The sequence below is a fragment of the Rhinolophus sinicus genome, chromosome 13, assembly GCF_057876585.1.
Source record: "Rhinolophus sinicus isolate RSI-liver-muscle chromosome 13, RSI-T2T, whole genome shotgun sequence".
In the NCBI taxonomy this organism is placed as follows: Eukaryota; Metazoa; Chordata; class Mammalia; order Chiroptera; family Rhinolophidae; genus Rhinolophus; species Rhinolophus sinicus.
The window spans coordinates 26,608,054-26,630,244 of record NC_142513.1 but is presented as its reverse complement, the minus strand read 5'-3'; the positions used below and the strand labels follow the sequence as shown (position 1 = coordinate 26,630,244).

Genomic DNA, 22,191 nt, shown 5'->3' with positions numbered 1-22,191 from the left:
TCAATAAAAAATTTGTGGAAATTTGTTTTCTCTCATTATATAAGTACCTGTATAATGTCCTTGACTTTGCCTCTTGGCTAACAAAGCCTAAAATAGTCACTATCTGGCCTTTTACAAAAAAAGTTTGCCGACCTCAGTTCTAGACTCCAGAGAGATACTGAAAATAAATATTGTAAAGAAAAGCACTTATGAAGATTGAATAGCCTCAAGCTACAATTACCTCTCTAAAATAACATGGTCTGGAAATGACAAAAATTTCAATCACATTATCCAGGTCATGGAACAATCTTGATTTATTCTGCTGATTTAAGCATGGAGGAAAAAACCCTGTTTTTATCAGCTGTAATAGGAAAGGAAAATGAATAGGATATAAAAGGAAATGAATAGGAAAATGTTCATGTATTTTTTGAATTGATGATAATAGAATTATATAAAAATAAGGACATTGATTGAACACCTACATATTCAAGCACTGAATAAGTACTTTATATAAATGATCTCATTTAAGCCTTACAAGAACCCTGCAAGGGCTAAAGTCAGGGTCATCCCCTGGCACCAACTCCAATCTGCCAGCAATAAAAACTTTGTCCAGAAAAAAAAAAGCAACTGGAGACTAAACAGTGAAAGGCCTTGAATGCTGTTCTGGGAAATAGGCTATATTCTGTTTCTTTTTTACCAGGTTATTCTGTAGACCAGCCGGCCCTGAAGGATTTACAGAACGGGTGTGAAGGGGTCAGTTCTGTGTTTCAGGGTGATAACAAGAATGACTTTGGGAGGTAATTCTTGAGGCCAAGAGGCCAGAAAGAAGCATTTTCAACAACCCAAGGAAGAGTAAGTAAAGGTTTGGGGTGGGGATGCAGAGAAGCGTATTTCAGATACACTTTCCTGCTCCAGTTGGCCACAGGTGACAGACTGGACATGGAGGCTGAGGGATAAGCAGTCAAAGTTGACTTTAAAGGTTCTGGTGGCAAAATGACAGAACCCAGGTAAGAAACAAGTTTGTGGGAGAATAATGAATTAAGTGGTGGAGATGCTGTATTTAAAATGCTTGGATAATATCCACAGGAGTTTGTTTAGGGGAACAATTGGAAATGTGTGTCTAGAAGTTCGGAAAGATGTGTGTCTGGTATGGAGAGAGACAGATTTCGGAACCATCAGGAGATGGGAAGACGGGAAGAAAGGCAGTGTTAGGAAAAACTAACATTTCTAGGTGTGAGCATTGGCAATTCACAAATCATTGAGAGGGAAGCGGAGGGTGCGTAGGACAGTAAGCAAGATCCAGTGATAGTGTCACTAGGAAAGAGTTTCAAGAAGGAAGAAGTCAATGGAATGTTACAGAGCCCTCAAAGAAGAAAAGGACTGGAAACAGGCAATTGGATTTGGCAGTTAGAAGGTCACTGTTGACATCTGAGAAAGCAGGAAGTGACTGGGCCTGAGAAGCGATGGACAGAAGGAAAGAAGAGAGGCATGAAGGCCAAGAGGGGAGGAGGGGGGAGGAAACAGTGGAATTTTTTTCTGGGAGGGGGAGGGAGATAAAGTCTGTAATGTCTATGGAGGGAGAGGGAGACACTGAAGACGCAACAGTTAGCTCCGTGACTTCTGTCTGAGAAGATGTCAACATCTGTGGCTGAGCAGAACACATACGGGTAGTACTCCAAAAAAAAAAAAAAAAAAAGTTTGGCTGGAAAATGCTCTCACTGGTATAGCAGCAGTATGGTGGTGATGTTAGATGTTGTACAGGACAGTGTGAATTTTTTTCTAGGTGCTAGTCACAGACTCTTCATCTCTTATATTCTCCGTTTTCAGTAGGGATCAAAACACTTCGCCTTCCAGTGTGTATTGAATTTTACAAGCCAACTCACGTATTTTAATAATACACGTTATCAGAGAGGTAAATGGGATGACACGTTGTTGATTCTCAAAGGCACAGACAACGCCTCCCTCGTTTATAAAATTCCCACAGTTGCTGGACACACACACATATTGACATGTGTAATACCTATAACATAGAGTCCCCCAGACTGTAAAACAGGCAGAAAACTCCGATGATAAACTCCGCTCCTCCCATTGTGAGGTCAGACACCGTCCACAATTCTTTAGCTCTCTCCCGAAGATTGCTTGGGAACTAGCCAGGTATCATTGAGTTTCAATAGCAACCTCGACAGTGGGTTCAAGATGGAAGGTACTATGAGTGTTAATTATTAGTGGTGAGTGTGTGTGTGTGCGTGTTTATTCAGATCATCTTCAGCTATGCCTTGCTAAGTGTGATCCCCAGAGAGCAGCAGCATCTGCATCACCTCGGCACTAGTCAGAAATGCAAATTCTGGAGCCTTTCTCCAGATCTCCGGCCTCAGTAGCCCTGTGGGTGGGGCCCAGACATCTGCGTCTTAAAGAAGCGCTCAAGGTGAGGCTTCTAAAGGTCCTGGGCCACGGATATCCCTGCAGCCTTTCGGCTCAGCGGCCCTCACCCTGCGGCGTCACCTGGGGAGGGGGCATTTTAGAAACGCAGCATCTCGGGCTGATTCAGACCCCCTCAATGAGAACCCGCACTTAAACAAGATCCTAGGGCATTCGAGTCTAAGACGCCTCGTTCTATACGATCGTATTTGAATAACATAATAAGGACCTCTTCGTCAGTAAGTTAAAAAAACCCTGACGGCCTGGAGAAAGGGTGACATTGCCTTGAGACATCCAACCCACTAAGCCCAATGCCCCGCAAGCCGCTTGATTATCTTCACGGAGCGCTGACAAGGCTCAGCGTCCGGCAGGGTAAAAAGGGGACACCAGGAGGGGGAGACTCCCGGCGAGCGCTCTGCATTCCAGGTGGGTCCCCAGGAGCAGGTGTGACGGGAAGGGACGAGAAGAGGGGCGACTTCCACTCAAGAGAGGGAAATAAAAGGAACGTGGGGGGGGCACAGAGAACCCCGCAGGGAGCGGAGGGGGGCGAGAGCCCGGGGATGCCTGGCCGCGCGTTCAAGGGTGAGGGGGCACCCTCTCCCTTGTGGGGAGGTCTGAGGGCGGGGGTCGGGGGCGGGGAGGGAGGTGGGCCCCAAGGCCCGCGCGGGGGCGGTCGGCTCCGCGGCTCCCCGCCCCCGGCCCGCCCCTCCGCGGCGCCATTTTGCAGGCGGCTGTCTCGGGGACCAGAGGCAGAGTGGTGGCGGCGGGCACTGCGGCGCTGAGGAAGGACGGGAGCCCAGCGAGCTTTGCAGCCAGGTGAGAGCGGGGCCGCCGCGCCCCACGCCCGGCCCATGGGGCCGCGCTTGCCGGGCTGGGTCGAGAGGTGCCCGCCGCGCCCACGAGGCCGGCCTGGCACGACCCCCGCGTGCTGTCACCCGCCCCGCGGCGCGGCCTGTGGTCCCCTACCCAGGCCGGTCGCCGCGGGGCCCGTGGATGCCCGGCGACCTCCAGTCCCCGCCGGCCCCGGCCGGGCCCCCGGGCGCTCACCCCTGTCCGCCGCGGGACCTGCAGCGCTCTCGGGCCCTCAGGCCGCGCCGCGGGGAGTCAAGTGGGGTCCCCTCGGGACCCGGCTGGCTGCCGCCGCCTCCTCCCTGGCCCTCGGGCCGCGCGTTCTGGGGTCGCTTTCCCCTCGCTCCTCCGCAGGAGGCATGCAGGGCGCCGTGCGCCCCCCGGAATTCAAGGCCATCCAGAGGGGCAGCGAGCGGCGGTGGTGCGCGCGCGCGGGGGTGTGTGTTTGTGTGTGTGTGTGTGTGTTTGTGTATGTATGTGTATGTGTGTGAGTGCCTCTTTTTCCATTTTTGCTTTCTGCTGTTTTACAAAGGCTGCGCCAAGTAATTTTAGAAGCAGCTGCTCCGACCCCAGGCCCTTTCCATCTGGCCTGTCCCCCGGGGGTCGCGGGTTCCCCTTGTTTTCACCGTGCTGGAAAGAGAAATTGACATTTTCGAGTATGACTACTTTAAGGGCGCAGAATTTTCTCCTTCCTTTGACTCTTGTGTTCCCCTTTGGATGGGTAGCTGACAGGAACTGGGCCTGCAGGCTGGGGGTTTTAAGCATGACTGATGGGAAATTCTTGATTGTCAGAGCAAAGGGTAAATGAGGGCAACTGAGGTGGAGGAAAGTCACCCATAAGGGATTTCTGGGTCTGGGGCGTTAGCAGTAGCTGCTACTTTTATTCTTGCAGTGCTCAGAGACAGGAGGTGGAAGATGCTGTTTTTGCTGACGTTTGGGTCATCCAGTGTGCTGAGAAGGCTGGGGATGTGCGAGGACATGGGACCTAGAGTCCCGAGACAGTCTGGTTTGAGCTGTCATTAGTTGGCCATGTGACCTCCCTCCACCAGTTTCTCCTTTCTAAAGGCGGAGGCTAGAATCAGGGATGGCTGGACCGTTTTTTTATTATGGTTTTGCATTTGAATGCTGTTAGCCAGGGGCCTCACCATTTCCAGTTGTCTGCACCTGCCTTTCAACCTTCTCACCTGACTTTGCCCACCTTATTACCCCTGGTGTTTGATTCTGTTGCCTTTAAGCTCAAAAATTCTGAATTCTGCACTGGGTTATGGTTGACTCTGTCAGGGTCACTTGTGTACCTATCACTACTGGTCTCTTTTCACTCATCCAAAAATCTAATAGTTTTTGGTCACTGGCCTTTTAAAAGGCCAGCAGTGGGCGAGCACAGGATAAGCCCTCTTGGCACACCTGTTAGTTAAAAGAAGACAAGCGGGCGTGTTCAGCAGGCTGCCTATTTCACCTGACAGTCTGAGCGTGAGCTATCTGCTTTCTAGACTTTCTTTTGCCAAAATGGCTTCTTTCTTTGAGTACGAGGGCATTTTTCTTTTGGTTTCTTTGCTCGGACTGGGGAATGATTTTTTTTATTTTTTTTTAAAGAAACTAGTTACTTCAAGAACTTCGTATTGACAGCCCCCCCCCCGCCCCCCGCCCTCATGGTCGAAAGGCACTTATGCTTTCTGACTGTGGCACAGTTAATTGAACTGAGTTTTTGTGTTTGTGAGGATGTTTCAGAAATGCTTGTGAAAGTACCTGGCTGGAATACTGGAAAGCGTTTTGCCGGGTTTCATGCTACTCTCGCTGTCCCATTTGTGTAACAAAGGCTGGTGGATTTAGCATTGCAGAAATGAGTTACTAGGTAGCCCAGGAACAAGCTCACATAGCCTTACATTGGTCCATCCACTAATTTGGTGCCAGAGGCTGCTGATCAAATCATTGTGGATAAAACCCAGTCTTTTGCCCTCAAGGAGCCCAAGGTTTAGTTTGTTTAATTTTGGAAATCCTGGGTTGGTTATTGCTGTCCTTTTCAGTGTCTCTAAAGACAAACCTGGGATCCATTTAGGGACTCATTTCTGGCACCACGGGGTAGCGTAAGGAATTTTCCCATTTTGGTTAAGGGAATTAAAAGTCAGTAGTTATAATTTGCAGTTTTATAGTGCTTTGTACTTGTAAATGAAAGCTTTTTAAAAACTTATTTTTTAATTTAAACATTTTACAGTTCTTAGGCTTTTTTAATTTAAACATTTTACAGTTCTTCCCTGACCTGTTTCCAGGCCTTGCCTATAAAACTCCCAACACTAGTCCCAAAGCCGGATAACCTCATTAATTCATTTTCACTCCCTGCTGTTCTTCCAGTTATGCTCTCTCCTCAGAGAGCCTGTGTCTGGGCTTTCTTTTATTCTTTTGCTAGGAAACATTCCTGCTCCAGGTTAAGCTGTGCATTACTGCCATGGGGTTTAAACAAACCCCTTTGTGTGCTTTATGGCACTCTCTTCATTTTCTCCCTGGCTTCGCTGTTTCTACCCTGTTATTTTGTCACAGGTTTGAGATTGTCGGCTCTCCAATAAATTGAGGTCCGCTTGCAGCTTATACTCTTCATAGGCCTTTCACACATTTAATGCATTTATTGAGAGGCTACTGTGTGACAGGCCATGTTTTGGGTGCTCCAGATGGAGATTCCCTGCCCACATGGAGCTCACACACTACTAGGGAGGCAGACGGTGAGACTTCGTGCTCTGAGGTAGAATCTGGTAGGATTGGGGCTATTAGGTGTTGGGGTGGGAGCTGAAATTTTAGAAGGGGTAGCCAGGGAAGACCTGAGTCATCTTGGAGTGATGAGGTGGAGGAAGTGAGTCATCTTGGGAAGGAAGAGCATTCCCAGTGAGGAAACAGCAAATGTAAAGGTCCTGAGGCAGCAGGAGAAGAGCGTTTACTTCGGAGTTCAGAGAGACAGTGGGAGTTAGATGTGGAAGGCCTCGTGGCATGTGGTGGCATGTGGTGTAAGGCCTGTGGATTTTACTTTGAGAGAGAGATGGGAGCGGTTGAAAGGTTTTGAGTAGAGGAGTGATGTGGACTTCTGTAGCTTTTCACGTGGACGTGCCGATTGTTGCTGTGTGAGGACAGATTGAAGGCAGGGAGTGGAGGGTAGGGCAGCAGGACTACCAGCTAGTGCAGGGCCGAGGGTGGTGGGTCAGACCTGGAAGATGGAGGATTGGGGCTGGGGAGATACTGAGAAGTAATCAGATTCTGAGGTGGGGCTGAGGAGATGGCTGATGGACCAGATGTGGAGGGTGAGAAAGAGACTTGAGGAATTCTGACCCGGGGAACCTAGAATGAAAGTAGCCCTGATGCCTGTGGAGCAACTTAGGGCATTTACGTTGTCACACGCTAGCCTGACATCAAATGCCCCGGTAAAGGAGGGGCAGGTATGTTGGGGAGGCTCTCCTCCATGGAAATGTACATCTTTTTTTGGGAACACTCATTGTTATTTAGCTTAATTCTCGCCTCTGACTTCAGGCAAGTACCTGACCTTAGGTCTGGGTGTGTCCTTTAAAGCTCTCCATAAAAATGTACTCCATGAAGGAGAGTTCTATCTACTCATTTTTTCACTAACCGTTTCTCGCACGGTTTAGTGGTGTCGCATGTTATGCAGGCCTAGAATCTAAAGATAGCACAAAAAGCAAAACTGAATTCATCAAAAATGACCTTTGCCAGTGCCCTAAATCCCACGCAATGTGGTGGTAGACAGATACCCTCCATACAGAAATGACTCAGTGTGGATGTGTAATGACGCAGTAGTGAGCAGTGTGTAATGTCATGAAGGACCACACTTGGGACTTTGATCGAGTGTTCTCACTGCCGTGAACTTTTCAGCAACTATAGATTGTAGCTCGCAGCCCTTCCTATTTGCCATCGCGTTGACTCAAATTCTTCCTTATTCATTGTTTTTTCTCTCAGCGTCAGTGAGTTCTTCAGTTTCCACCTCCAGTGGGGAGGTCAGAGTTGTCTTGCGACTCTGCTTGCCTGGCCGCCCCAAACCATGGCTTTCTCTCGACAGTGGTCGGAAAAGCCTTCATTCACAGGTTCTTTCTGTAGGTTTTGCCCCAAACAGCGGATCCCTCAGGCTTTCTCGTTTCAATTGTTCTGGGGAATCTCAGTAAGTGCTTGGTGTAGGCTCACCCAACTAGTCAGCCACCTCTTTCTTTCATCTGTGTGTGACTCTTAGAGGCGAATCCCCCTGTCTTCTAAGCTGAATGTGAGAGCATCTGAAAGATGTACTTCTCTCTAGGAGCCTCTCCAAGCAACCGAGGGGACCCAGGAAAGACTAGACAGTCCCATGTAATAGAACCAATGCAGTAATGATGGCGCCAGTGGCACTGGTTATGTGCTGGGCACTTTGATCATTATTGTTATTCCTAACAATTGGCAGGCAGGTGGTTCTCGTCTGCATTTTATCAGCGAAGGAACTGGAGCTTGGTTAACTTCCCTAAGTTAACTTCTGGGTCTTGAGTCTGCTCTTAATGCTCTCCTAATCTGTGGGGCCCTCGATGGTAGAACCGCTATTTTCAGGTCTTGTCTGGGCTTCTAAAGTTCCTGTTGGCATGGAAGAAGGCAGAGACGCTAGCATTAGGTGGGTGCCAGCTGTTTTGCCGGCATTTCCTGTGTTCACTGAAGTCGTTTAATCACAGCAGCTCTGTGGAGTAGGTGTTATTATTCTTCCCATTTTACAGCTGAGGATGCTGAGGTTTGGTGGGAGGGCAGCCCTTTCTCCAAGGTCATAGTGCTGCCAAGTGGCAGTCAGAATTTGACCCCAGGCTTGTCTGATTGTCAAGCTCCAAGTGAGACTTTAATCGTGCTGTGCCTCTATGTTCCAGGATGCTTTTCAAGGATTTGGGATTGAAGGTAGGATTAGGCTGGGGAAGGTGGGAACCACATTCCAGACGGAGGGGCGGGGACAGCACGAGCAAAGGTGGAGAGGCATGTGAGAGGAGTGGAGTGTGTCGGGATGGTTGGAGGGAGGCTGAAGATGGAGTGGGTGGAAAGGGAGTGTACAGAGCATAAAGGTCCTTTGACACTCTATTGTGGGACTTGAATTTTCATTGGAAGGCCAGGGAGAGATTCCTGGAGGGGAGTGACCTGTTGAGATGTGAATTGTAGAAAACTCCGGGGCAACCTGGAGGGGAGTACACTGGGAGGAGGCTGAAAGCTAAAGGAGAGCGGAAACCTTCTCTCTCCTGCCTTCCTCTTATCCCGCAGGTTGTTCATTCCTGGCTACAGTGTTTGCCTCTGTGCATCCTAGCTTGGGTCCTTGGTTCCTTCATTTAGTTTTCCCATTTGTTCTTGTAGGAACCTTCCATAGCCTCCCACCTCAACGCATTGTCTATCTTTGAGGTGGCTTATCTTTTTTCACGTGAGCACACACCCACACATACCCACACACAGCCCCCGCCCACTCCCTGCCAACTTCCTTTAATTAAACCTGCATTAACTTTCATTCTGGACCATCACTTCATCACAGAGGTCTTGGCATTACAACTCTGGATGGTTTTCTCCCCGCTTCTGATGGAAAGCACTGCTGGAAACGTGATTTCTCATACATTCCTCTGTAGTTGGGATTTCAGCCTCAAATTTGGCTTGACTTTCTTGTCCCCTCTGTAGTGCTGGCTTACATCCTTTGCTGTCTCCAAAGACAAATCACCTGGTGGTGATGGTGGTGGTGGTGGGGGGGGCACAACCTAAGATGATATATCTCACACCAGAGAGTTTCTTATTCAGAAGGTCTGGGGGTGGAGCCTGGTAATTTGCATTTCTAACCAGTTCCCAGGTGATGAGAATGCTGCTGGTGGGGGAACCACCAGCCTCTGATTTTTGTAAATCCAGGTTTTATTGAAACACTGCCGTGCCCATTCAAGAGATCATTTGACCTGCAAGCCTAAAATATTTGTTGTCTGGACCTTTATAGGACAAGTTTGTTTACCCGTTTCATAGTAATATATGTATGCGATCAGTGCTAAAAATTTTCTATTGAGTTCATATTTTATTATTAACAGCTCTTTATATATTAAGACACTGCTTCACATATTATTCCAGAAAAGTACGGCATGGGGAAATATATGCATAATTTGAAGTGTTAGGGAGTATAGCAAGCATGACGCTTCTTTTTTAAATCTTTTGTTTTATCTAAAAATAATGAGAATTTTAAAATTCTACTCCAGAAACATCAGTGCTTGGTTTAATATGAAACATTTTTCCTCCTTCATCTTTGAGTAAAGTTGATGCTATTAGTTATGTTGTATTTGATCCTACTTTCATTGTGTTTGAGAAATATACTGTTAACAAATATTTGTTCTATGCTTTGAATTCAAACATGTCAATCTTCTTCTTTCCCGTGTCTTCTTTATCCCAAGATTTTATAAATATTCACCTGTATTTTCTCTTACTTCTTTTTTTATATTTGGCTACAGTTAATCTAATACCTATTTATGTGTGAAGTGAGGATTATTTTTTCCTCTACATTTATTCCAGCGCCATTTATTCATTAATTCAGCCTTTTCTTATTAACTTAAAATAGCACCTGAATCATGCTGACTTTTTAGATCTGTCATGGGACTTACTATTTTGTTCCATTTATGTCTATTCCTTGGCCAATACCTTGCTATTTTCATCATTATAATCACTTTATAGTAAGCGTTACTATCTGCTAGTGCCTGTGCCTAATTTTTATCCCCAGTATTTTTCTTTTTTGTGTTGTTGATTTTTTTTTTTTGTCCCAGTGTTTTTCAATTTAAGGTTTCAAAATAACTTTTAATGGGAAATTTCATTAAATGTTTAAATTAATTTGAGGAGACCTTCTCATCTTTGTAATACTGAATTGTTCTGTCACAAGCACAAATCTTTTGATTTATGCAGATCTTTTATATCTCTCATTTTTCTAGATTTTTTTTTTTAATATATGGTCTACAGATTACTTGTTTATTGCTCTTTCCTTAAAAATGTTTGCTATTTAGAATGAGAATATTTCCCCTTGCTCCTCCCTTCCCCCCACACGTACTATTTCCTAACTGGTACAGGGCAAGGATAAAGAAAGTATACCGCTGGCAGTCTGTATATCTTATAACTGACCGCCTGTGTTATTCAGGGTAGTTAATGCTAGCCAAAATCTGTGTCCTGACAAAATAAAAATTTATTTCTTGTTCACATTTTTGTGGGTTGTTCCTTCCCTAAGTGATGAGTTGGAGAACTAGGCTCCTTACATCTTAGAACACAACTGACTTCAAATGTGGCCTCTAAGTTTGCCATGGAATGTTGGGCATGGAATATTTTTTTATGGGCCAAGCTTGGAAGTAGTCGTATGTTTCCCACTCTGTTGGCCCCATCCTAGATGCCAGGGGAATGGGAAACAGCCATTTTGTGTGTCCATGAGGAAAATGGAACAGCATTGTATCTGCTGTACCACCTAACCAAACTCTTGTTGTTCTTGTTTTGTAGTTGATTCTCTTGAGTTTTTTTTTCTCCATGAAAGTGAAAGTGACTTATTGAAAATAAAGGTACACACTTGAGAGGAAAGTGCGGGCAAACTCAGAGAAGAGTCGTGATGCTCTTGAGTTTTTTAGTAATCATAATTGTTGCAAACGATCATTTTGGTTTTTTCTTCTTTTAGTTATACATTTCTTTTTCTTATTATTGTACAGTACTTAGAGAACAGGTTTAAATGTGACAGTGGTCCTTCTCAATTTTTATTGGAATGAAATACTGTATATAATCCTTAAAAATATTACAGAAGTGTCCTGTTTTCAATGTTTTTTTTCACTAAATTACAGTATCATACATGGTATTTTTGAATGAACGAAGTTTGTCACCTTGATACTGACCCCGAAATTTTGTGCACCACAGAAATTCTTGGTGGAATCTGTCCCTGTTATTGTGGTAATTTTCCAAATAAGTCCAATTTCCCTTCTGATTTGAGGATGACCTCAAATTTCTTGCCAGGAGGAATTATATGAGTTATATCTTTCAGGTTTATTCCAAGGACTTCTATTTTCTAGCCACGTTGTCATATTATGCAACTGCTGGCATAGCTTTTGCGTCAGGGATTCTGACCCGCAAGTCTTTGAAAGTGTTTTCTCCCTAAGAAGTTCTGTGGGTTCTTGTTTCTCTTCCTTTTTTCTTTTGTCCCTGTGAAGATAAACTGAATACGTTAGCAATACCGATTTTACCCTTTCTGTTGAAGTTCCGCTTTTTGCACCAGCTTCTAGATACGCAGCGTGAGTCCAGGCCCTGCATTTCCAGGTTCCCATCCTGCAGCTTGCGTTCTCCCTGTACGGCCTGACTGGTGCAGAGTGTGGTGTTTGCACCCTCAGCTCCTATGTTCGCAGTCCATCTGCTGGAGACTGTACCAGCAGGGGCCCTGACTGCTGTGGGAGCAGGAAGCTCCTCTGAACCCTCTCAGAGACCCTGCAGCGGGCTAGGGAATCTCATTACTTCACTCAGCCAGTTCACTTTTTCTAGTGTTTAGTTCAGTGCTTAGGGTGAGCCTTCAAAGTGGCTTCAACTTTTTTTCAATTTCTCTTTTCAACCCTGAGATCTTATACATATTGTTTTGTTTGTTGAACTGGTTAACTCGTAAAATACATTTTTCAGGTTTTGTTTTGAATGACTTCCATTGATGTGTGTATATATTCATGTGTGTATCTTAAAAAAATTTCCACAAAACTCACACGTAACCTTACATGCTGTATATTCCGATATTTTCTATTCCTAATTCATAAAAAAATAAGTTGTGGTACCCTAAGTTGATGATGTGATTTGGTCATGAAATACATGGCTCTGAATTAAGGCCTTTGAGTTGGGAAGGTTATTTATTCATACTATCCTATGTTAAAGGAACCACATGAGGTTCTGTGGGACTGACGGGAGTGACTCTTGACACAGAATAACCTTAAAAAAAAAAAAAAGATTTTTTGAGAAATAATTCACATAAAGCTTGAGATACAAGTCATATTGAGGTATAAATCCACTCTTTTAAAGGGTATGCTTGCTTCAGTTGTTTTTATTATAGTATATTCACTGTTGCATAGTCATCATCACTGTCTAATTTCAGAACGTTTTTATCACCTCCAAAAGAAACCCCTTACACCTATTAGCAGTCACTCCTCATTCTTCCCTCAGCCTCTGGCAACCACTAATCTACATTATTTCTACAGATTTGCTGTATCTGGACAGTTCATATAAATGGAATCATATCCTATGTGGTCTTTTGTGATTGACTTTTTTTTTTTTTTTTTAATGAGGATTTTATTGGGGAAGGGGAACAGGACTTTATTGAGGAACAGTGTGTACTTCCAGGACTTTTTTTTTCCAAGTCAAGTTGTTGTCCTTTCAAACTTAGTTGTGGAGGGTGCAGCTCAGCTCCAGGTCCAGTTGCGGTTGCTAGTTACAGGGGGCACAGCCCACCATCCCTTGTGGGAGTTGAACCGGCAACCTTGGGGTTGAGAGGACGCGCTCCAACCAACTGAGCCATCTGGGAACTCAGTGGCAGCTCAGCTCAAGGTGCCGTGTTCAATCCTAGTTGCAGGGGGCGGAGCCCACCATCCCTTGTGGGACTCGAGGAATTGAATTGGCAGCCTTGTGGTTGAGAGCCCACTGGCCCATGTGGGAATCAAACCGGCAGCCTTTGGAGTTAGGAGCATGGAGCTCTAACCGCCTGATCCACCGGGCTGGCCCTGTGATTGACTTTTTAACCTAGCGTAATGTGTTTGTGATTTATTGTAACATGTAACAATACCACATTTTGTTTATCCACTAATCATTTGATGGACATTTGGGTTGTTTTCACATTTTAGCTGTTAATGAATAATACTGTTGTGAACATTTGTATACATGTCTTTGCTTGATCATGTTTTCAGTTCTCTTGGGTAAATATTAAGGAGTGGAATTACTGTGTGAGGGTAAAATTCTATGTTATCATTTAGAGGAACAGCCAAACTTTTCCAAAGTGGTGCGTCAGTAATATGTGATAGTTTCAATTTCTCTGCATCCTCACCAACTCGAGTTGTTGTCTGTCTGTTTGACTATAGCCATACTAATGGGTGTGAAGAGGTATCTCATTGTGGTTTTTATTTGCATTTCCCTAACGACTAATGAGGTGGAGCATCTTTTCCTGTGCTTATTGGCCATTTATTTATGTCTTTTTTGGAGAAATGTCTACTGAAATCCTTTGCCCATTTTAAAACTGGGTTATCTTTTTATTGTTGAGTTGCAAGATTTCTTTTTTCTTTTTTTAATTAAAGTTTATTGGGGTGACAATTGTTAGTAAAGTTACATAGATTTCAGGTGTACAATTCTGTATTACATCATCTATAAATCCCATTGTGTGTTCACCACCCAGAGTCAGTTCTCCTTCCATCACCATATATTTGAGAGTTGCAAGGTTTCTTAATATTTTTCATATCATTCTCTTATCTGATAATTTGCAAATAATTTTTCCTGTTTTATGGACTGTCCTTTCACATTCTGTCTGCTGTCCTTTGAAACACAAAAGTTTTACCTTGTGATGCAGTTCTATTTGTGTATTTTTTTGTTGCTTGTTCTTTTGATGTCATATCTAAGAAACCATCACATAAACCAAGGTCACAAAGATTTACCCCAATGTTTTCTTCTAAGAGTTTTATAGTTTTTTGTCTTAAATCCATTTTGAGTTAATTTTTGTGTATGGTATGAGGTAGGGATCCAACTTCATTGCTGTACACGTGGATTTCCAGTTGTCTTGGCAGTATTTGTTGAAGACTGTACGTTCCCTGTGGATTGTCTTGGCACCCTTGTTGAAAAGCAACTGACCATAATCACCTGACATAAATGTTAAGGTTTTTTTCTGGATTCTCCGTTCTTTTCCATTGATCTATTTGTCTATTCTTGGGTTTTTGTTTTTTTTTAAACATTTGTTTTAAGTTTGTTTTCCCAGGACCCATCAGCTCCAAGTCAAATAGTGTTTCAATCTAGTTGTGGAGGGCGCAGCTCGCAGTGGCCCATGTGGGGATTGAACTGGCAACCTTGTTAAGAGCACCACGCTCTAACCAACTGAGCTAATCGGCTGCCCTTATTTGTCTATTTTTATACCAGTAAATACACTGTCTTAATTACTATAGCTTTGTATTAAGTATTGAAATTGGAAGGTGTGACTCCTCCAGTTTTCTTTTTCAAGATTTTTTTTGGGGGGCTATTCTGGGTCCTCTGCATTTCCATTTGAATTTTAGGATCAGTTTGTCATTTTTTGCTAGAAAGGCAGATGGGATTTTGATAGTGATTGCATTGAATCTGTAGATTAATCTGGGTAGTATTGCCAAGAATTGTATATTTTTAACTGAAAATTTTCGTGAGATCTAGTCTCTCTCTCTCCCCCCCTTCTTTTTCTCTCTCCCTCCCCTCTCCCTGTCCCTGTCTCCTGTCCCTCTCTCCTCTCCCCTCTCCATCTAAAAAAAAAAGCTGGCCCCAGACCACTGAATTGATTTCTTTACTCACTCTTATGGGTCATTATTTATTGTTTGAAAAAATGCTTCAAGTTAGTGGTCCTCAAACTTGAGAGCAAATTGGAATCATTTAGAGAACTTAAGAAACTACTGTCTACTCTCATCCTAGAGATTGGGGTGCAGTTGATCAGAGCACAGCCTAATTAGCGTTGGGATTTTTAAATATCTCCCAGGTGATGCCAGTTTGTAGCCAGGGTTGAGAACCATTGCTCTCAAAAAACTGAAATGCAGCTATTTACTGCTTTTTAAAGCCTGTGCTTAGTTAACTGAACGTATATGGGATGGAAATGTGCATAGCTGTAGCTCCCCATGTGTGAAACATTTGGTCATTTTGGTGAAGAACGTATTACAGGTCTGTTTGTGCACTTTCTCTTCATTTGATATGATCACTGACATTGTTCTCCCGAAAAATAAAATGATTTTGCTGTTGACTTCCCCCTGGTTATTTGTAGTTGTCCCGGGTCTGTAGAGAGAGCAAGGGTAGAGCAGAGCCCCTAGAGACTGCTTGTGGGGGCAGAGCCCCAAAAAGCAGTTTCCAGGCTCTCGGCCTCACATAGAAAGGTGTTGGCTCAGGCAGTAAATGGCCAACTGTGATTGCATGGCCATCAGCTGTGGCTAGTTGGCCGTCAGCTGTAACCAGTGAGCCATTGGCCACAATATAACTGCTGTGGCTACGAGGAGGGAGAGAAGGGAGAAGAGAAAGAATGGGGCCTAGCAAGAAGATGGCGGCTGGGCTGGCGAGTGTGGATGGCGGTTTGCGGACAGTGTGGATCCAGCCTCCAGTGAGAGTATAGTGCCGCCAGAGAGAATATAGTGGTATGACTCCCCTACCTATGTCTCCGTGGGTGTTCCTTTTTGGCCTCACCATATCCTGCGTTCTTGTATGGGGAGCGGGAGCAGAGACCCCGCAGGCCTCCCCGCACGACAAATGGCGCAGCGAGCAGGGTCTCCCGCACGACAAATGGCGCAGCGAGCAGGGTATGGTGCCGGCCAAAGCTCTCCAAAGGACGGTGGAGCAGTTTGTGTGTATGAACACCCAGTCTGAGGAAGACCAGGAGGAGCAGCTGCCGGAGAGCTGGACCCCCGTGGAGGGGTGGGAGGACGTGGACGGTTCTCCCACCAGCACAGGAAAAGCCATGCAGCTGCTGCAGAGCTGGACCCCCGTGGAGGGGTGGGAGGAGGTGGACGGTTCTCCCACCAGCACAGGAAAAGCCATGCAGCTGCTGGAGAGATGGAGCCCCGTGGAGAGGTGGAAAGATGTGGACGGTTCCCCAACCAGCACAGGCCGGAGAAAGCAAAGGTCGTTGCAGCCCTGTGGGCCGGGGAAGTTCCTGCTCAGGCAGCCCGGATGCAGGACTTATAGTCCCAGGAGGTAACGCTTGCTGAGTCCTCTGTGGGAGATGAGGGTGAGGTCAAGGTCGTCCCTCACCCCCAGGACAGCCCTGGTGAATGACTGTGGACTATGGGGAATTGCCTTCCATTCCTAATTTAATGGACCGCTTGACTGTTTGTTTGGGAACTGTTGTTAGTGGAACTGGGGGATATTTGCTTTTGTCTCTTGACTGGCCGCCATTGAGAATATGTAAGCACCTTGATTGTGAGTCGCTGTTGTTCCAGCAGGGTACCCTGAGAGGCACAGAGAGAGTGGCAGTGCCCTGAGAGCCCTGGCTGAGTCCAGGAAGTCTGGCTGAGCCCTGAAGATACCCTGGCTGTGCCCAGGAAGTCGGGCTGTTCCCAGAGAGAGTAGAGCCCTGGCTGAGTCCAGGAAGTCTGGCTGAGCCCTGAAGATACCCTGGCTGTGCCCAGGAAGTCTGGCTGAGCCCTGAAGGTACCCTGGCTGTGCCCAGGAAGTCGGGCTATTCCCAGAGAGAGTGGCAGTGCCCTGAGAGCCCTGGCTGAGTCCAGGAAGTCTGGCTGAGCCCTGAAGGTACCCTGGCTGTGCCCAGGAAGTCGGGCTGTTCCCAGAGAGAGTGGCAGTGCCCTGAGAGCCCTGGCTGTGTCCAGGAAGTGTGGCTGGGCCCACAGAGAGTGGCAGTGCCCTGAAAGCCCTGGCTGTGTCCAGGAAGTGTGGCTGTTCCCAGAGAAAGTGGCAGTGCCCTGAGAAATCCTAGCTGTGCCCGGGGAAACTAGTGGTACCCTAAGAAGTCCAGGAAGTCTGGCTGTGCCCAGGAGTACTGGTGGTGCCCTGAGAAACCCTGGCTGTGTCCGGGAAGACAGGTGGTACCCTAAGAAGTCCAGGAAGTCTGGCTGTGCCCAGGAGTACTGGTGGTGCCCTGAGAAACCCTGGCTGTGTCCGGGAAGACAGGTGGTACCCTAAGAAGTCCAGGAAGTCTGGCTGTGCCCAGGAGTACTGGTGGTGCCCTGAGAAACCCTGGCTGTGTCCGGGAAGACAGGTGGTACCCTAAGAAGTCCAGGAAGTCTGGCCGTGCCCAGAAGCACTGGTGGTGCCCTGAGGGACCCTGGCTGTGCCCAGAGAGCCTGGCTGTGTCCAGGATATTGCATTCACCCCCAGGCTCCTCGCACAGGTCCCCTCGCGGAAGACGCTTGTCGCGTAGATTGTGAGGCGAGAGCCTGTAGGGGTGGAGTGTGGGGGCAGAGCCCCAAAAAGCAGTTTCCAGGCTCTCGGCCTCACATAGAAAGGTGTTGGCTCAGGTAGTAAATGGCCAACTGTGATTGCATGGCCATCAGCTGTGGCTAGTTGGCCGTCAGCTGTAACCAGTGAGCCATTGGCCACAATATAACTGCTGTGGCTACGAGGAGGGAGAGAAGGGAGAAGAGAAAGAATGGGGCCTAGCAAGAAGATGGCGGCTGGGCTGGCGAGTGTGGATGGCGGTTTGCGGACAGTGTGGATCCAGCCTCCAGTGAGAGTATAGTGCCGCCAGAGAGAATATAGTGGTATGACTCCCCTACCTATGTCTCCGTGGGTGTTCCTTTTTGGCCTCACCATATCCTGCGTTCTTGTATGGGGAGCGGGAGCAGAGACCCCGCAGGCCTCCCCGCACGACAAATGGCGCAGCGAGCAGGGTCTCCTGCACGACACTGCTCCTCATGTCTCAGGAATTCTTATGTCTCCTGCCTTTTTGCTATAGGAAATGGAGTGATTTGGGAAGAATATGCAGGAGATTCACAGCTATTTTAAGGACTGTTATTTAAGAACACAGAAGCTATTGGTTAGAATTACAATTGAAGTAAAGAGGATATTGGTCAGAAGTGATCAGAATTACGGGAAAAGTATCTAGAAGTGGGACTGGTGTCCTGTATTAGAATATTAGGATTGTGGTGAAAACTCTTACACCTAAAATACCTTATTTTACTTATTAAACATTTGTGTGTGTGTGTGGCTTACTTGAAAGTAAAATTTCTTTGTATGTATATATGCACACACATATATTTGTATTTGTTTTAAAATAGAGATCATACAGGAGCTTTTTAAATCTGTTTTTTTTCTTAGCAATGTATCTTAGGCAAATGACTGTCATTAAATAGCCCTTTAATCATGGTTTTTAACAGCTCATTTGTGCTGAATCCATCATGTTTTATTTGACAAATCCTTCTATTGTTGGGCATTTAGCTTATGAACGTTTTTTTGCTGTGGTGAACATAATACAATAGTGAACAGCTTTGTACGGAAATCTATGTGCATTTTTCTCATTATTTTGTAGACCACATTTTTGGAAGGGTCATCATTTGCATTTTTAAGGCTTTGACACATACATAACATACATGCAGGATACTTACTGCATCCCAGTTAACACACTGGGAATTACGCTATATTGAAACTTTATTTTACCAGTTTGCATGAAGAATAGAATCGTTGTTCTGTTTTGCTTTTCTTTGATAACTAGTGAGTTTGAACACTTTTTAGTGAGATTTTGGTCATTTCATATTTTGTTTGGCTTATTCATTTCCTTTACCAATTTTTCTAGTTTTGTGTTTGTCTTTTTCCTAGTGATTTATAGTATCTTTTTACATTAAGGATATTGGCACTTTAATACATGTTACAAATATTTTCCCATTTTGTCTTGTAATTTTATGATGTATTCAAGAAGTAAGATTTATTTGTAGATCATTTGTCTTGGAGTTCAGTTTTCAAAATAAAAATCTCACTTTTCAAACTTTAAAGTTTCAAAGGAAACATTTTTCTAAAAGATGAACAAAAATCTATCAGAGGTTGATTTTGTAAAATTTTATTTTTTAATTTCAAATCTGTTTGTCTGCTAAAATATGCTTGAAGTAATCAGCCACCAACTTTGAATTAGTAACATTTGAACTTGAAGCTTTTTTAACCTCATGGCCCCAATACATGGGAGCTTTAAGTGAAATGGCCTGCAAGTTGGGTGTTCTTACTCTAAATAGCCAGAAAGGTGTCTTTCCAGGCTTTCCACTCAAGTTTTCAGCTTGGATAGATACTTGAGGTGTTTAGTGCTTTTCCCTTTGGGCACATATGATGTCTCTTTAGGGTTGATGGTACTCTTGTGCCGTAATTCTTACTTTTGCTCCAGTAGTATTCAAAAAATTAAGCTTGATGCAAAAGTCTCCACTTTTTGAGAATAGTCTTAAATGACTTTCTAATTATATCCTTTATGCTTTTTCCAAAAGATGGGCTTCCTTTTGTGTTCCAGGCTTCTGGAAACACTTGTCCTAACTAGATTTTAGGGCTCATTAGTCTTGTTACACACCTTGAGGTTGTGGACAGGAACTTAATGTGTGTGGCACACAGCAGGGAGTAGGCACTAAGTACCTTTTATGCATTTCCTGGCAGTATTTTCCTCTCCAGATTATAATGAGAAATATGTCCGGTCTGGATTCTGGTTCTCTGGTTGCCTCCAACTGGGTGCAGCCTCCAACTGGGTAGAGTCTCTGCTTTCTCTCTGTGCCCCCACTGTCCTCACAGGGTAGGGCTGTGGTATTTCTAAACCCTTTGTGTTCTTTCTCCCGTCCACCTTTACTTACCTTCGTCTTCACACAGAGGTGCTGGGTCAGATGCTGGGACACTGTCTGGGAGAAGCAGCCTGTCTGGAACTCCAGCATGTCCATTTCCACATCTTCCCTGGTTCCGAGTTCAAAGTTATGACATCCAGTCTCTAATTTGATTATTATCTAATCATGAGCGCTCATAGAAATTTTGGAAAGGTTTCAGGAAGTTTTGGATAAGAGTACATAAAATAGGTTTCTCAGTTTAGTTGAACCAAATATTGCTTGTTCACACATGCTGAGGTACAGTTTATTAAGGGAGAAATGAATCCGTTTTTTGTTAGCACGGTTTGACTTCTTACCACTGACTAATTGCCACTGGGTGGTATTTTTAACTTGGTCATTTTGCCAGGACTATAAATCAAGTATTACTCCTTAGATCTTCCGGTAATTAGGAAGAGCACTTTCGTTGAATTAAATGTTTGTTATCCTATTTGTAATAATGGGATTAAATATATTAAGTGAAGGAAAGCCATTGTTAATTTTTTTTTTAATTATTGGGGAATTTGGGGGAACAGTGTGTTTCTCCAGGACCCATCAGCTCCAAGTCGTTGTCCTTCAGTCTAGTTGTGGAGGGCGCAGCTCAGCTCCATGTCCAGTTGCTGTTTTCAATCTTTAGTTGCAGGGGGCACAGCCCACCATCCCAAGTGGGAATTGAACTGGCAACCTTGTTGTTAAGAGCTCACGCTCTAACCGACTGAGCCATCCGGCTGCCCTTCCGGTGGCTCAGCGGCAGCTCGTTGTGGAGGGCGCAGCTCACTGGCCCATGTGGGAATGAAACCAGCAACCTTGGTGTTATGAGCACTGCGCTCCAACCAACTGAGCCAACTGGCCGCCCTGGATATGTATTTTTAAAGGGACGGCTGTTAAACGTTTTTAAATGATTTTGACCAGAACCATCTAGCTAAAAATGATGGTGAATATTTCTCTGATCTTGAATTGGGAGGGACTTCGAAGCACAAAAGTGATAGAAGAAATTATGATTTGACTTAAGAGAGATTTTAAAAATCCTTTATTTCAAATGGTATAAACAGAATGGAAAAAGTAGTCATTTGCTTTTTCTGGAGGAAAATGTTTGCAATACGACCAAGTGTTAATGTCCTTAATTTCCAAGGAGCTCTTATAAATGAATAAGAAAAAAACGAAACCTACTGAAAAAATGGACAAAAGACACTTGCATTTCATAAGAGAACTATAGACACATGGATCAAAGAAATCGAGATTGAAACCAGATGTCATTCTTTGCTTGTCAAATTTGCAGAAGTTGAAAAAAAAGAAATCTAGGAATGGCAAGTAAGGTTAACATACAGTTTTTTTCTCTTGGGTTTTCTTTGTTTGTCAGTTTTCCCAGAAGGAATTGGGAAGGTTTCCCATTTCTCACCAGAAATGTTAGGGAATAACTGGCCTGTGAATTTGTCTGAACCTGGCACCTTTTTAAAGCATAGTTCTTTGCTTTTGTGACTTTCTCTATTCACATGTTGCTTTTGTTCAGGTTTTCAAAAAAAAAAAAAAAAAAATTGCCCAGTTCATCAAGATTTTCAGGTGCATACATGTGTTTCTTTTGCAAGTCCTTTAAAAAGAACGAACTAGGGAGCCTTTGAGAGTTTGCTTCCCAGCATGTCATCAGCTTGGCTCAAATAATTTCTCAAAAATTCTCTACAGGTTTGGATGTTCTTACGTCGACAGTACGTTGTGAGACTAAATTAGAAAACCAGTATATCTGGTATATATGTCAATATAAACAATAGGAATGAATGGATATATAAATGAACAAACCCTTGGAAAAAGTACGAACTAAATGTAAAAGCGTGGTGAGTACATTGCGTTTTGTGTTTGCGCCGTGTTTTCGGAAGATGTTCTTTGTGATATTCAGTCAGCAAGTATCATTTTAATTTTCATTGTAAAGGTTTTTGTTTTTAAAATCAGGAGTAGGTGTTTGTCAGCCTTTTGGACATCTGCTGAATTGATATAATGATTTGGCTGCTCAGAGTTTCTGGCCTGTGGGTGGTTTGGCCCTGGGGTAACATCCTTCCTATTTCTGAAGTGTTAACATCCCTTTGTAAGGAAATGGTAAAACACAAAGAAGACAATTCCGTATTATTTCCCCCAAATTTCTTAGTGACTGTTTATTCTCTATGCAGTCAAATTCTGGGAGCCACAGCCTATAGTACTTCTGCAAACTCCAATTAAACAGCCAGAGGCACTGTGAACAGTTTCTTGTAAGTTGGGACTGGCCTTTCTGGGGGGAAGTCAGGTGGTGTGTCATTGTGCTCCAGTGACTGAGTGTCCTCTGACTTGCTTACGGGGGGCCTGGGCTTTTTGATCTCTGCTCTGTAGCCTTGTGTGCAAAGGGCAGGTTTTCATGTTTCCAGAGTGTGATGGAACGTCTGAAGGGGAGGGGTGCTCCCCTGGTGCTGATAGAAGTTCAAGGATGCTCACTGATAACTCAGGC

At 44.7% G+C, this 22,191-nt stretch overlaps 1 protein-coding gene across 3 annotated transcripts in view; it reads left to right on the top strand.

The window, feature by feature from the left end:
- Positions 1-2,701: 2,701 nt before the first annotated feature.
- SLC23A2 (solute carrier family 23 member 2) overlaps positions 2,702-22,191 on the top strand; it is a 116,272-nt gene continuing 96,782 nt past the window's right edge. For 2 of the 3 annotated variants that reach the window (XM_074317754.2, XM_074317750.2), the window contains exon 1: positions 3,079-3,213. The gene's annotated coding sequence lies outside the window, so the exon portion shown is untranslated. Of the gene's footprint in view, positions 2,824-3,078; positions 3,214-22,191 lie in introns of those variants that run through there. The other variant, XM_074317751.2, reaches the window with a different exon arrangement.